Source organism: Peromyscus eremicus, chromosome 5 (genome assembly GCF_949786415.1).
Source record: "Peromyscus eremicus chromosome 5, PerEre_H2_v1, whole genome shotgun sequence".
Lineage (NCBI taxonomy): Eukaryota > Metazoa > Chordata > Mammalia > Rodentia > Cricetidae > Peromyscus > Peromyscus eremicus.
Window position 1 is genome coordinate 104216350 of NC_081420.1, and position 15572 is coordinate 104231921.

General features: G+C 42.5%; 2 pseudogenes; one reads left to right on the top strand and one right to left on the bottom strand.

Annotated features, from left to right (window-relative positions):
• Positions 1-3736: 3736 nt before the first annotated feature.
• Positions 3737-8581, top strand: LOC131911112 (liver carboxylesterase-like; annotated as a pseudogene).
• Positions 8582-11685: 3104 nt separating this feature from the next.
• LOC131911113 (pyrethroid hydrolase Ces2e-like) lies at positions 11686-14785 on the bottom strand (annotated as a pseudogene).
• Between the last annotated feature and the right edge of the window lie 787 nt (positions 14786-15572).

Consider the following 15572-nt stretch of genomic DNA (forward strand, 5'->3'; position numbering starts at 1 on the left):
CAACTGTCTCTCTTATCCAGAGGGCCTGATCCAGTTCCATGGGGGCTCCTCATCTATTGGTTCATAGTTTGTATGTTTCCACTAGTTTGGCTATTTATCCCTGTGCTTTTTCCAATCATGGTCTCAATATCTCTTGCTCATATACTCCATCCTCTCTCTCGCCGATTGGATTCCTGGAGCTCCACCTGGGGCTTGGCCGTGGATCTCTGCATCTGCTTCCATCAGTCACTGGATAAGAGTTCTATCATGACAGTTAGGGTATTTGGCCATCAGATCAACAGAGTAGGTCAGCTGGGGCTTTCTCTCGACCACTGCCAGTAGTCTATAGTGGAAGTATCTTTGTAGATTTCTGGGGACCTCCCTAGAACTCTGCTTCTTCCTATTCCCATGGGGTCTTCATTTATCATGGTATCTCTTTCCTTGTTCTCCCACTCTGTTCCTAATCCAGCTGGGACTTCCCGCTCCCCTAAGCTCTCTTTCTCCTGACCCTTGTCCTCCATTACCCACCTCCCTCACATCCAGGTTGCTCATGTAGATCTCATCCATTTCTCTGTCATTGGTTGATCCCTGTGTCTTTCTTAGGGTCCTCTTTACTAGGTAGCCTCCCTGGAGTTGTGAGTTGCAGTCTGGTTATCCTTTGCTTTACATCTATTATTCACTTATGAGTGATTATATAGCATGTTTGTCTTTCTGAGTCTGGGTTACCTAACTCAGGATGATTTTTTTCTAGTTCCATCCATTTGTCTGCAAATTTCATGATGTCATTGTTTTTCTTTGCTGAGTAGTACTCCATTGTATATATGTACCACATTTTATTTATCCATTCTTCAGTTGAAGGGCATCTAGGTTGTTTCCAGGTTCTGACTATTACAAATAATGCTGCTATGAACATAGTTGAGCATATGTCCTTGTGGTATGTTTGAGCCCTCCTTGGGTATATGCCCAAGAGTGGTATAGCTGGGTCTTGAGGGAGATTGATTCTCAATTTTCTAAGAAAGTGCCATATTGATTTCCAAAGTGGTTGTACAAGTTTGCATTCCCACCAACAATGTAGGAGTGTTCCCCTTGCTCCACATCCTCTCCAGCATAAGCTGTCTTCAGTGTTTTTGATCTTAGCCATTCTGACAGGTGTAAGATGGTATCTCAGAGTCATTTTGATTTGCATTTAACTGATGATTAAGGATGTTGAGCAATTCCTTAAATGTCTTTCAGCCATTTGAGATTCTTCTGTTGAGAATTCTCTGTTTAGCTCTGTATCCCATTTTTTAATTGGACTGTTGGTTATTTTGATGTCTAATTTCTTGAGTTCTTTATATATTCTGGATATCAGCCCTCTGTCAGAAGTGGGGTTGAATTTCTTAACAAGGCAAACTATAACTATCTAATCTGCAACTCCTTCAGAGACCCCAAGAAGGAAACAATATTACCTGAGTAAGGAGGAAGTGCAAATAAGCTACTTCCAAAAAATTTGAGAAATGACAGAAACAGCTGGCTGCCTGAACAGTCACCTGTGGTTTCTCTGCACTGTTGGGACATCCTCTTCAGCCTACAGGCTTAGCATATCCAACAGACTCATCTGTGAAGCAGGATTTTCTAAAAAGCCTTCCTACCTTGTCTTGACAAGGATCAGCAATCCTTTGTTTTGTGTCTGGCTTGTCCATTTTGGACAGAATACTGTCAGCAGTTGATGCGCTGACACTTGCCCAGTGGCTAACTTTTGCCTCCATGTGGAGGTTCTTCAATGCCCATATCTTCTCTGAGGTAGATTGGTGCTGCTAGGAGCAGACATGTCGCATAGTCATAAAAAAAGAAAAAAGTCTATGTTATTAAAACACCTTGAATGCCATATTCTGTAGATCTCTGAAGTATTTAAAGATGATCTGTCTATCTAAAATATATCTCTGCTTGACCTTGAAAACATACCTAAAACATATGACTGCAAGCTCGATTGTAATGACTAATTACTAACTTTCATTTCTTTATATCCTAATATTTGGTAATAATAACTTTCTAAGATTAGCTAATTGCATTACATTGTTAAATGAATTGTATAGGTACAATACCTTGAACAAGATTAGAAATATATGTACAACATATTCTAACAGATAAACATTTCTTCAAGGCTTAAACAGTCTTCAAACAACTTCTCAGCTTCTACTGATTAACCCTAACATAGAAAAGGACTCTGAGATACCACCTTATACCTGTCAGAATGGCTGTGATCAAAAACACTGAAGACAGCTTATGCTGGAGAGGATGTGGAGCAAAGGGAACACTTTTCCACTGTTGGTGGGAATGCAAACTTGTAATCCACTTTGGAAATCAGTATGGCGATTTCTCAGAAAATTGGGAATCAAATTACCTCAAGACCCAGCTATACCACTCTTGGGCATATACCCAAGGAATGCTCAATCATACCACAAAGATACATGCTCAACTATGTTCATAGCAGCATTATTCATAATAGCCAGAACCTGGAAACAACCTACATGCCTGTCAACTGAAGAATGGATTAAGAAAATGTGATACATATACACAATGGAGTACTACTCAGCAGAGAAAAACAATGACATCATGAAATTTGCAGGCAAATGGATGGAACTAGAAAATACCATCCTGAGTGAGGTAACCCAAACCCAGAAAGACAAATATGGTATGTACTCACTCATAAGTGGATACTAGATATAAAGCAAAGAACAATCAGACTGCAGCCCACAGACCAGGGAGGCTACATAGCAGGGGGGACTCTAAGATGACTGTGGCTTATAATAAGTTTTGCTTTTACTCAATCACTGGACAAGCTTCAGTGAAACATTTCACTATTAAGATAAGAATTTGTACTATATCAAGCTGATAATGGAAAATAAAATATAATAAAATAATTTTAAAAGTTTTAAAAAAGAAAAGGCTTTACTATACATTTCACTTAAAGTCAGACATAAAGGCTTTACTTACTTAGCACTACAGACATATGCATTTCTTCTAACTCTCTCCATTCTTACACAATTCAGAAAATCTTCCTAGGGAATGGTACCTCCTACAATAGGCAGGTGTTGCTATCTCAATGAACATAATCAAGATAATTTGCTACAGTACCCAGAGGCCAACAGGTTCTAGACCAGTGGTTCTCAGCCTGTGGGTTGCTATCCCCACAGGGGAAAATATCAGATATTCTGCATATCATATATTTATATTACTATTCATAACATTGTCAAAATTAGAGTTATGAAGTAGAAACAAAATATTTGGTTGGGGGGGGGGTCTCCACAACATGAGGAACTGTGTTAAAGTGTCAAAGAATTTGTAAAGTTGTGATCCAATGATCTAGACAATCCCTCATTGAGATTTATTTCACAGTAGATTCTACATTGTGTCAAGTCAACAGTCAAAACTAACCACCACACCAGGATTTAAATAGAACAGATGTGATGAATAGTAGTACAGGAAGGCAGTAATTTTCATAGAGGCCCCCAGAAGTCTCCATCAACTAGTCCTCAGGATATTACTATCTAAACAGAGGCCTCCATGAAAGTCCTGCTCCATTCACATTTCCACAGAGCTGGTGGTCTTTACCTTGGTAGAAAGAAACTTTAGAGAGGGATCAGATGTTATCAGTGCAACAGTTATCAAAGCCAACAGTTGAAGGTGGCTGAGGGAAAATTCACACAAAGATTTGGGTTTGATCATCACATGTCCTGGACTGTCTTCTTTCACCAAGTGTCTGCAGACTGACACAATGAATTTAGAGGTTGCAAATAAGATTAATCTGATCATGCCTCCCACTTCTATGTCTGAAGACTGCCTGCATCTCAGCATCTATGCACCAGCTCATGCCCATGAAGGTTATGACTTACCCGTGAGTGTCAGGCTGTGGTCTGCTGGGGAAGAGGATGTTTCTTTCTCTGGAAGACTGAAAAGGACAAAGTAATTCTAAGCTTAACTGTAGTTTAGACCATGATTAATAGTTTTAACTTATTGGGGTCAAGAAGGTCATCTAAGCCATGGTGAGCTGCTTAAACCTGGGTGTGTGACACACAGTCCTGGGACTCTGAGATATAAGAGGCTCTAGGTCTTTGAATAAACCAGGAATTTTATCATCTTGAACCTGCTGACCCACTCTGGAGGTTAGTCAAGGGCTGCATATTGACATCTCCAAAATTTCTAGCCACAAGTTATCTGTTATGCCAATGGGATATAATGATCCTTCTGCTAAGCAACCAGAAAAGACACTCATGGAAACATTTCTTTTTGCTCTACTTTGATGGATCTGAGAGTGATGATCTTATTACTTGTGATCTAGATCCATAAATCCATGCTGAGATTTCCTATTGGAAAAGTGGGAATGGAAATATGCTTATAGGCCTAGAGTATCTTATCTGTGGACCACATCCTGAAATCCTGAGATCTGTGTGTATGTTGACCTGCATAGAGGCAAAGCAGTTGATAATCTAGTAGTCAGGCCAGTTGACCTTGGCCTGGGTGTGGTCCTCCTGAGATCATTATTGATTATTCTAGGTAATGGTATGGATCCATGGTGGTACACTTGTTATGGGAACAGCTTCCATGACTGATGGATCCATACTGGCTACTGAGGATTTAGTAATGGTTGCTATCCAGTATTGTTTGGGTATCGTTGGCTTTTTCAGGTAATCCTGGGACTGAACTAGACAATGGGGTCTGAATAGAACATGGACAGACCTGTGATTCATGTCTCTGCCACTTCTCAGCACTGGAGACCAACATGCCAGAGGCAACTGGGGCTACCTGGACCAAGTGGCTGCCCTACGCTGGATCCAGAAGAATATCACCTACTTTGAAGGCAATCCTGACGGGGTCACTATTTTTGGCACATCAGCAGGTGGTACAAGTATGTCTTCACTTTTTGTGTCCCCCACGTCCAAAGGACTCTTCCACAGAGCCATTATACAGAGTGGAGTAGCTCTGTTGCCTGACCTTATCTCTGACACACCTGAAGTGATCTACACAGTGAGTGCCCTCAAAATTACCTACCCTTACTTTGCTGAATCATCCCTTGCATCTGGTAATCTGATATCTGTTAATTGAGGAACAAGGATCATTAGAAATATCTTCTTTCCATTAATTTCTGGAAGGCATAAAGTTTAGAATCAATCCCCATCTGGTTTACATATGCTGAGTATGATATACACCAGAAAAGCTGTGCGCAGTGTTTGCATTATTGACAAAAACACATTTATATGGCTTCCATACTTGCTTTTTATTGCTGTGATTAAGATTTGGCCAAAAGCTTCTTGCAAAGAAAAAGGTTTATTTCAGCTTCCAGATAATAGTCCATCTTGAAGGGAAGTCAGAGTAGACACTCAATCATAGGCCAGGGAGGAAAACTGCTTATTGCCCTGTTACTCATGGCTTCCTCAGTTTGCTTTCTTATACAGACCAGGACACCTGTCCATGGATGACACTTCCCACAGTAGGATGTGCTCTCCTGAATCAGTCATTTATAAGGAAAATGCCTAGACTTGCCTATGGACCAATCTGATAGAGAATTTTTCTCAGTTGAAGTACCTCTTTCAAGATTACCCTGACTTGTGTCAACTTGACAAAAAAATCTAACTAGGACATATGGATTGAGGAAAAGGATTAGCTGGTATATATATTTGCTATGCAAGTGTGAGGTCCCAAGTTCAAATCCTCAGAGCCCACATAAGGATAGAGGTGGTAATATGTGTCAGTAAACCCAGTGCTCCTACGGACAGATGGGAAGTAGAGACAGTAGACTCCCTGGAAGGTCATAGTTCAGGTAAACCAGTGTAGAAAAATGCAAACAAGGGGTAAGATGACAAGTGCCACCTAAGGGTGTTCTCTGAACTTCACAGGCACAACATGACACACCATACTCAGTGTCACACATGAACACCACACACAAAAACAAACAAACACATATGCATACTGAACAATCTCTGTCCCAGCTGTCACCACTCGGCAACTGAAAATGAACAATTCCACTTAAGTCCTTTTATACACAATGAACAGTAGGATATGGTATTTAAGGGAAATGACAACTAATTGGAATCAAGGAAATACTGCTCCCTGCTGGGAGAGATGAGCCAACCATTACTTGTTCCATTTACAGACAGTGGCCAATCTGTCTGGATGTGAGACTCAGAGTCTCTGGTTCACTGCCTGTGAGACAAGACTGAAGCAGAGATTCCCGCTATCAACCAGGTTAGGAGAATTGTGTTCTTGGAGGACCTGGTCACCAGGATGTAGGATTGCCTGTCCTTATTACTCGAACCAGTTAACTTGTCTCTATGGTTAGATGTCCTTTTAGTACTGTGCACAAAAAATAACAAGATAGGCTAATTTTGAGGTCCAGTTTCTTTTGGGGTTAACATAGCATCCTGAGATGAGATAGGAAATAGGGAAATAGTGTGGTTATTCAGTGAGTATCGGATTATTTATGTGACTGATCTTTAGCACTGACCCTTAACGCCCCACAGGTCTTCATTATGATTACTGATGTAGTGGATGGTACGTTCCTGCATAGGCACCCTCGGGAACTGTTGGCCTCTGTTGATTTTCACCCTGTCCCCAGCACCATTGGTATTGACAGTGGCGGGTGTGGCTGGAAAGTCCCCTTGGTGAGACCTAGTTCTAAGCCCCTGGGAACCTAAACTCAAATGGTGGATGGTAGGAATTCAGAGATTACTTGATCTAGATCCAGCCCATCCTATACTTAAAACTCTTCTCTATCTCCTAGTTGAAGTGCCTTGATCATGTCATAAAGAACATAAACCAAGAGACCCTTCCAGCTGTTCTGAAGAGCACAGCTGTAGCTAGAGTTTTCTTGACTGGCCCACAGTCAGGACAAATCTCTGACACCCGCCAGTCCCACAGCCACTCAGACCCAACCAAATAAACACAGAGACTTTTATTGGTTACAAACTGTATGGCCGTGGCAGGCTTCTTGCTAACTGTTCTTACAGCTTAAATTAATCCATTTCTATAAATCTATATCTTGCCACATGGCTCGTGGCTTACCGGGATCTTCACATGCGGCTTGTCATGGTGGCAGCTGGCAGTGTCTCCCTCATCCAGCTTCCTGTTCTCTCAATTCTCCTCTCTGTTAGTCCCGCCTATACTTCCTGCCTGGCCACTGGCCAATCAGTGATTTATTTACTGACCAATCAGCAACACATTTGACATACAGACCATCCCACAGCACTTCCCCTTTTCTTTTCTTAAAAAGGAAGGTTTTAACCTTTACACATCTCCAAAGTCAGCTTGGTATATTTGGGAATTTGGGCGTAGCTTCTCTTACTACTTCCTGCTGGAAGGGGGCGCTGTATCTTATGGGGACACAAAGAAAATTTTAGGATTATGGAATAGTCCATGAGGCTGTATTGTCTGAGCCAGTTGCCTTCAAACCATTCTGGATGTTGGATCATCTGGGCCATGGTGTCATCTGAGACCTTTCAGGGGGTCTTGGCTGGTCAAACCTGATGTATCTTAATCTGGAACAAATCCATAGCCTCTGGCTTTCTGTGGGAACAAAAGCAGAGCCTCCTTTCCAAAGCAACATATCCTTACATCCAAATTTTGAAGTCAAGGTACCTTTAAAATATACATTTTGGTGTAACTCAGCAGCTTTTGTAATCAAATGTTTTTCTTCAGTTATGAATATCAAAGAGAACATAATCCATATTTTCTGTGTGGTAGCCATCTTTACGTGGCTTATCTTTTTATATTAGCTTGAGCCTATTGCTTTAAACTGCAGCCTTCTAAGCCTGAAACGGCTCTGGTGCTATGGCTGCTGGCTCTGCCCACTTCAGCTTCCCAACATGGTGGTGGTACGTTTTCCGCCAGCTCTGGGAGCCATCAACTCTCAGAAATAGTGGGTCTATGCTTCTATCAAAGCAGCGTGTAGCCCAGAAACCTCTTTTTTTTTTTTTGAACTAGCAAAGGCTAAATCCACCACACAGCTTAATGTGCCACTTGCAGAGGCCTCATTCCCGCCATATGGCAGCAGGTCGAGCATGCACACTAGGAACCCGCCATAGTAGCTCAAACACGCAGGCTGCCGCTAGCTTGAAAGAGACAACTAGGAGCTGTTTTTAGCTCCATTTTAGAATCTTTTTACTCAGGTTTTAGGTGGAAACTCTTGCCCCACGTTAGGCGCCATTTGTAGCTAGAGTTTTCCTGACTGGCCCACAGTCAGGACAAATCTCTGACACCCGCCAGTCCCACAGCCACTCAGACCCAAGCAGTACAGATGGTGAGAGACCTTGACTTCTGTCCTAACAGAGAGGGTTTCCATATATTCTTCTCGGATACCATGCCCAGAAATATAATCAATTGTATATGTGTGCTTCTGTATGTGCTCACCCAAAGCTTGTACCTTTCTCACTATACCCTGTCTCATCCCTGGCCACATTCCTTACTAGGAAGCTGCTGTCTAGCTATCCAAGGGCCTGCCCTATATCACTCTCCCTGATTCCTCCTGGTATAGATGCTGCCTCCTGAATGTAGTGACCTGCTAATGGAAGAGTACATGGGGGACATTGAGAACCCCAGACCCTCCAAGAACAGTTCAGAGAGTTGATGGAGGACTTGATGATTGTGATCCCTGCACTCTAAGCAGCACATTTTTCAGCATGAGTACATTTTTAACAAGACCAAGGACAGGGGGAATCTCAAAACTATCGGTCCCAGATGAGCTCTGTGATGTCAGGCCTGGCCCATGTCTTCACCAGATCTTTGGTTCTGAGAGCTAGCCTTTACCTCACAGATTTGGTAGAACAAAAAGGCAGATTGAGTTTAAGCTGCATAGGCTTTTAGACAATAGCTATCAGAGTTCTCTGGCATCAACCACTGAGGATGTCAAACTACACAAAGAATAGCTGTATGTCTTATCCTTGAATATGAAATCTCATCTATTTCTTTCCAAAATGGTCATTGGTCCACTTTGATAAGAAGCAGGACTGGACATATTTGTAGTCTCATCAAGCTGAGCCAGTAGTTAGGGGGTGGTGACCAACAGATCCAGATGTGTTTCAGTGGTCTGCCTTCTGAAGTTTGCTCTTGTTTTCACAGTTTTTGCAGACATTGAAGTTCATGTTTGCATGAGTGTATCACATCTATGAAGATGTTTGGCTGTAAAGAACACAAAATATAAGAAACTTTGTACTGGAGGGCTTGAATTAAATTTATTTGCTGAAACCTAACCTCTAATATGATGGCATTTAGAGTTGAGATCTTTATAAGGACCAGAGTGCCATTGTTTGTACATTTATCTAGAGAACATACAAGGTATGATCATTAGCCAAGGAACCAGACATTTTGCCACAGCAAATCTGATGTCATCTTGACCTTATATTTCTTGGTCTACAAAACATTACATATATTTCTGTTATTTATAAGTTACCCAGCTTATGACTTTTTGCTTATCTTTGGGGATAGGGGCCAGCTATAGTGTTCAAACTAGCCTGGAATTCTTGGGCTAGTGCAATCCTCCTATCTCACCCTCTGATTATCTGATGCCAAAATATCTTTCAAAACCCAGTTTGCAGTTTACAATCCACTTGGAGCAGCAGCCTGAACTTAGGAAGACAATGGGACTCTGGATGATTAGACTTTTCTATTGGCCATTTGTAAATATGACAAAACATGAACTTGCTGAGAGGGGACATGGAATTTTTCATGGAGCCAACAGTCCCTAAGTTTCTTCTCATTTGAATAGGGTCTATGATTGGAAAAGAGGAAAGGAAGATGAAAGAAGCTCTGGCCCAGTGGAATGTGAAAAGAGATGATACATTTTGGGGCTCACACTTCCACAATATTGTGAAAGAATCTGTCTGGTGGGTCTAGTAAAGATGGCCTAGAAGTTTGAGCAGTGAGTGCCATGCAGAGGGTTTGTCATGCATGTTGATATGTGAACAAATGTAGAGGATTGGAACTCAGGCTCCTGAATGGTATTTAGGAACCTTAAGCTGACCTTACCTGTACTCAAGTCCACCTCACAAGTCCCCGTGTCACACCTAACCTGACATGGGGCAATACAATTCTGCGTGCTGGTCCTGAGCCCCCTTTAACTCCCAGATATTCTGGGGCAGAGTCTTGGTCCAGAAGTGCTGCCTTCTGGCCTTCATGGCATGACCCAGAGCAGGCTGGATGTCCAGCTGCAGATACAGCTCATCATGGACTAATATGGGCCAGTAGGACAGAGCCTCACTGTCGGAGTTCCTGTAGATATGTGGAAAGGTGAGGTCAATCTGATCCAAAGCCTGATCCCCTGATTTTGGTCAAGGCAGTAGCCCAAGCTGCATAGAGGGTTAAGAGGACTGATTTGAGTCAGGGCAGATGTCCTGATATAAGACTATAAGTGTCATTGAGTAGTCTGCTCCATTTAGGGCAAAGTTTTCTGGCCTATTTTGTGTCTCCTTGTTACAGGCAAGATCTAAAAATCTATAAACTGTGGACTACCCACCGGGTCACTGTGATATCATCAGTAACCAACATATATAAAATGTCTATGGAAGTGTGCCCTGTGTAGGAAAGACTCTACCATGTAAAGAAGGACACATGCATGGTAATGAGGCCACCACAAACAAAGGGAGACCTGGATGGGGGCTCATCTTGAGGAGGCTGAAGGAGGATCATCATCTCACCCATGCCATGTGAAGTTGGCCTAGTACTTCATCATCTTCCTGCTCAGAAGCTTCTCCCCCTCAGTGAGGTTGATTGCAGACAGAAGAAAGATAAGGTCTTAGCCACCCCAAGTAGCTGCTCACACCTGTTTACAATCATCATCCCAAATGTAGCCTAACCCTAAGCTCCAAGCCTGATTCCCTCCATGCATCACTATGCAGGATCCAAGATCCACTCAAGCCTCTAATTGAATTCTCCAAGGTTCATTTCTGCTCCAGTGTGCCCTCACTCCTTCTAAAACATGCTACTCTGGAAAGTGTCCATGTTCCAATTCTGGTGCCGGATTGTGAGCTGTGTGCACACTTGATCCTGTCGTCTGACAGAGCCTTGACTTCATCAACTGGACAGAGAACTCACTATTCTTTCTGGTACCCTTCCAGGGCTGTCTGAAGTTCATGGAAAGTAATGAAGACTCACATTTGATGTCCCAAAAGAAGGATCCATGCACATACAGAAGCTCATCACCATAGTCAGCCTTCACATGAGGTTCCCTGATATCCTTGAGGAAATTGGACTGATATTGGAGCTCATAAAAATAGACAAAAGCATGAGAACATTGGAGTGAGGACACATCATGTTATAGTGGTTTCTTACCTGAAGCTGTTCTGCCTTATCTTTCTATATAGATGCCTTAATATAAAATTATCTGGAATTACATCAGTTGAGTTGGAATCTCCAGGCTAAAGCACTGCCTGTGGGAAAGCCCTTGATTAACAGTAAGTTCAGTCATCTCAACTAAGTTGTTTGGGCAAGTCTGTGAGTATCACTATCCTGTTTCCTCACATAGACATCAATAAAATCCAACTGTCTTACACTAGACCTAAGGATTTTCTGAGGTAAGGGTTCTCAGGTGCCTGGTACTGGATACCTGATCAAGACATGAGTCAGGCCTGGACACTACAGAGCTCATCTGGAACCTACAATTTGGCCTTATTAAAGATGTACTCAGGCTGAAAGTGTGCTACTTGGAGTGCAGGGATCACAATGTGTTGTCCCCCATCATCTCATTGAACTGTATTTGGAAAGTCTGGGGTCCTCAAACTCTCCCGTGTACTCTCCCATCAACAGATCACTGCACTCAGGAAGCAACATCTACACCAGAGGTGTCAGAAAGATTGAGGTTGTGCAGATATTGGGTAGTGGTACAATAGTCTCAGGATGGAGAGATGGGGCCCTGGATGAGATATGGTATAGAAAGAACGATGTAAGCTCTAGAATGACCCTACCCTGAAACATACACATATACCAACCTTTATTTAATGGATTGTTCTCTGGGTAAGACAAATGGAAGACCCTTTATTAGGGGGAAAACCCATAAAATCTCACCATCTGTACTGTTGTGCTCTTTAGTACAGCCTCATGGTCTCTCTGTTTGTTTCCTTCATGGTGTGATTAGAGTAGAACTGAGATATGTAGAGCAGTCATAAGTGTAGGATAGGATAAAACTTATTCTACAAATGTCTGAGTTACTGCCACCCACCACCAGAGATTGGAACTGTATCTCACCATGGAGATGATCCAATCCTTCTCATCACTGTTGACACCAATGATGCTGGGGACATGTGAAAATCCACAGAGGCCAACAACTCTAAGAGGTGTCTGAGTAAGAATTTCCCATCTACCACACCAGGGGTGGTCTGAAGAACTGAGTGCTATTAAAGGTCAATGCTAAAGGTCAATCCCATAGATATTTCAATGCCTGCTACTCAGTTACCCACACCATTTCCTTAATTTCCTAAATTTATCTCAAGATGCTTATCCACTTCCCACTCCCACCCTAGAAGAGATTCTATACCTAGACTAGCCTATCTTGATGTTCACTTTCCACCCAGAACTAAAAAGACATGAAGATGTAAAGGTGGAGTAATTTGTTGGAATAGTATGGACTAGCTGTCCCACATTCCCCTATTTCCCATCCTCTAAGCTACATAATTCTTCCAACATCGTTAATAGCCAGAATCTCCTCTTCACTCTTGTCTCATAGGCAGCACATCAAAGCCTCTGACTCCACAGGCTCACATCCAGATAGGTTGGCCACCATCTGTAAAGGAACCAGGTAACAGCTGCCTCATCCTTCAAGGCAGATAGAGGAGTCCCAAGTACTAACTAGACATTATATCAAATCCCATTGTGCTCTGTGTGTAGACTGGAGTAAGTATGAAATTGTAACTACAAGTCTGTTGCTTAGAGGTGATATTCAGAAAGACCATTCTACTCACACAGTATTTTTCTTTTCTTTTTTAATAATATGAGTGTATGTGCATATGTATATGTGTGTGTATGTGAGTGAGAGCATGTGACTACCACAATTTGTGTGTGAAGGTCAGAGGATGATTTTGGGTATCAGTCCTCTCTTTCTACCTTGCCTGAGACAATGCCTTTTGGTTTGCCACAGTCTACACTAAGATACTCCACCTGAGACACTCTGGAAGTTCTCCTGTCTGTGCCACCCATCAAGCCATAGAAGCACTGGAATTATAGACACTTTTCACTCTATCAAGTCTTTTATGAGTTTTGAGTGTTGAATTCAGGTCATCACATTTGCATAGCAAGTAGTGTTACTCATTGATCCATCTCTCCAACTCATGTATACTTCTTTTTGCCAGTAATGGAAGCCACTGAGTACAGCCTTACTGACCACATATTATACTCAGCATGAAGAAAGCAGAAAATAGTGGATTCCAACCCTTAAGCCTCTCAGGAACTAATGCAAAGAAGCTATTTTCTGTGGTCCTTGTTTTTCCCACTGAACAAAATACCAGAATACTACTGTGTAAAGGCTATGTTGCCAGGCTCAGGGCTACATGATAGAGAGCACTCACTGTGTAGACCACCTCAGAGGTGTTGGAAATGAAGTCAGGAAGGATGGTGATTCCACTTTCCATGAAGGCACCATAGAAGAGTCCTTGGGACATAGGGGACACAACACATGAAGACACATTTGTGCCATCTGCTGGCTCGTCAAATATAGTGACCCAGTCAGGGATGACTCCAAAGTGTGCAATGTTCTGCTGGTCCCAGTGTAGAGCAGCCACTTGGTCCAGATAGTCCCAGTTGCCTCTGGCATGCTTGTCTCCAGTGGTGAGAAATAATAGAAACAGAGATCACAGATTTGTCCTATTTCTGCTCGGCCCCCATAGCCCTGATTAGCCCTACACTCACTTGAAGAAGCCAAAGATACAGGCAGTACTGGATAGTGACCACCACCACATCCTCAATGGCTGTCAGCATGGATCCATCATACATGGAAGCCATGCCCCAAAGTAGCCCACCACCATGGATCCATACCATCACACGGGAAGTCAAGATAGATGCAAGGAGACTCCTACCCAGCCCAAGCTCCACTGGACTGCTCACTAAATAATCCACTGATTTCTCTCTGTGTAGGTACACATACAGACAGAATTTGGTACCTGGACCACAGATGGATTATTCTAGTCCAAACGGCATTTTCCAGCCCCTCTCTCTTCACTGGGAATCCTACCATGAATTTATAGCTCTAGATACAAAGTAATGTCATCATTTTCAAAACCTTCAAAATCAGAACAAAAAGAGATGTCTCCAAGAATGTCCCTCTTGGTTATTATCCAAAGAGATCATCAGATCTCATTGATTCACCAGATATTTCAAAGCTAGAAATTTGAGTGGCCTTGGCGTTCTGCCCTTGAGCACCTGAGTGGGTCTACAGGGCTCAAGTTGGTAGAATGAGTCCTGAGTTAATCAAAGAGCCACAGCCTCAGACATCTCAGAACTCAAGTTCTCTGTGCCCCACACTCAGGATCCTATAGGGAAACTCTCTCATCAGAGTCCACATTGATAAGGCTCAGTTTACTTTTTTCTTTCCAATCTGCCTGAGAAAGAAATCCTTTCCCTGCCTCTCAACCAGATGACCATGGCTTGAACTCACAGGCAGGTTAGAGCCCTCATGAGCATGGGCTGGTGTGTAGATGCTGAGATACAGATAGTCCTCAGACATAGAGACAGAAGGCCTGTTCATCTTAATCTCCAGATTTTCTGAATTCAGTTCATCAATATATTTTAGACACCTGATGACAATGGCAGACTTTTGTTTTAAGAGCTGTGCACAGGTGAAAACCATATCCTTAATCAGGATTTCCTCTCAGCCACCTCAGTTGTTGCTCATCATAAGGCCCTGCTAAGACAAGATCCTTCTCCAAAGTCCATTTCTAACAAGGTAAAGGCCACAGGGTTTGTGGAAGCTGGGGTGGAGCCTGGCTTCCACGGAGGCCTTTAGCTAAGCGGGGACTGGATGTTATTCTTTCTGAGTCTGGGATATAGAGACTTTTCAGTCTATCTATGAAAATCATTGGCTGCATGTGTTGACATTCACCTCTTCCCTCTGTACTCTTTCAGGCCTTGTGTAATGGTTAGTTTTCATCATTGACATGACACCTTGTAAAATTACCTGGGAAAGTCTCAATGAGGGGTTGTTTAGATCAGGTTGACCTTTAGGCAATAACTGTTATGGATTGTTCTTGATGATGTTAATTAAGGTGAGAATAAATGCTCATCATGGGAAGAATCACTCCATAGGAATGAGCTTCTACACTGGCTATGAATGAAGAAAGTGAGTTGAGCATGAGCAGGAATGCTTGCATTCTTTACTCTCTGTTTCTGATTATGGAATGGTTTGACTCAGTCCCTTAAAGTTTTACCTCTGTGATTTCCCCCCTAAGTTGCTTTGGTCAGGGTATGTCATCACACCAACAGGAAATGAAATTAAAACACCCAAATATTGGAGTTCTGTGCCAATTATAGAAATGATTGCAAAATATTGACTTATATGGTATTGAGGAGTCCTACATCCCATACTCAGACTCTAAGAGAACCTCCTTCTTCCACATATGTATTGGAATTCTAAAATG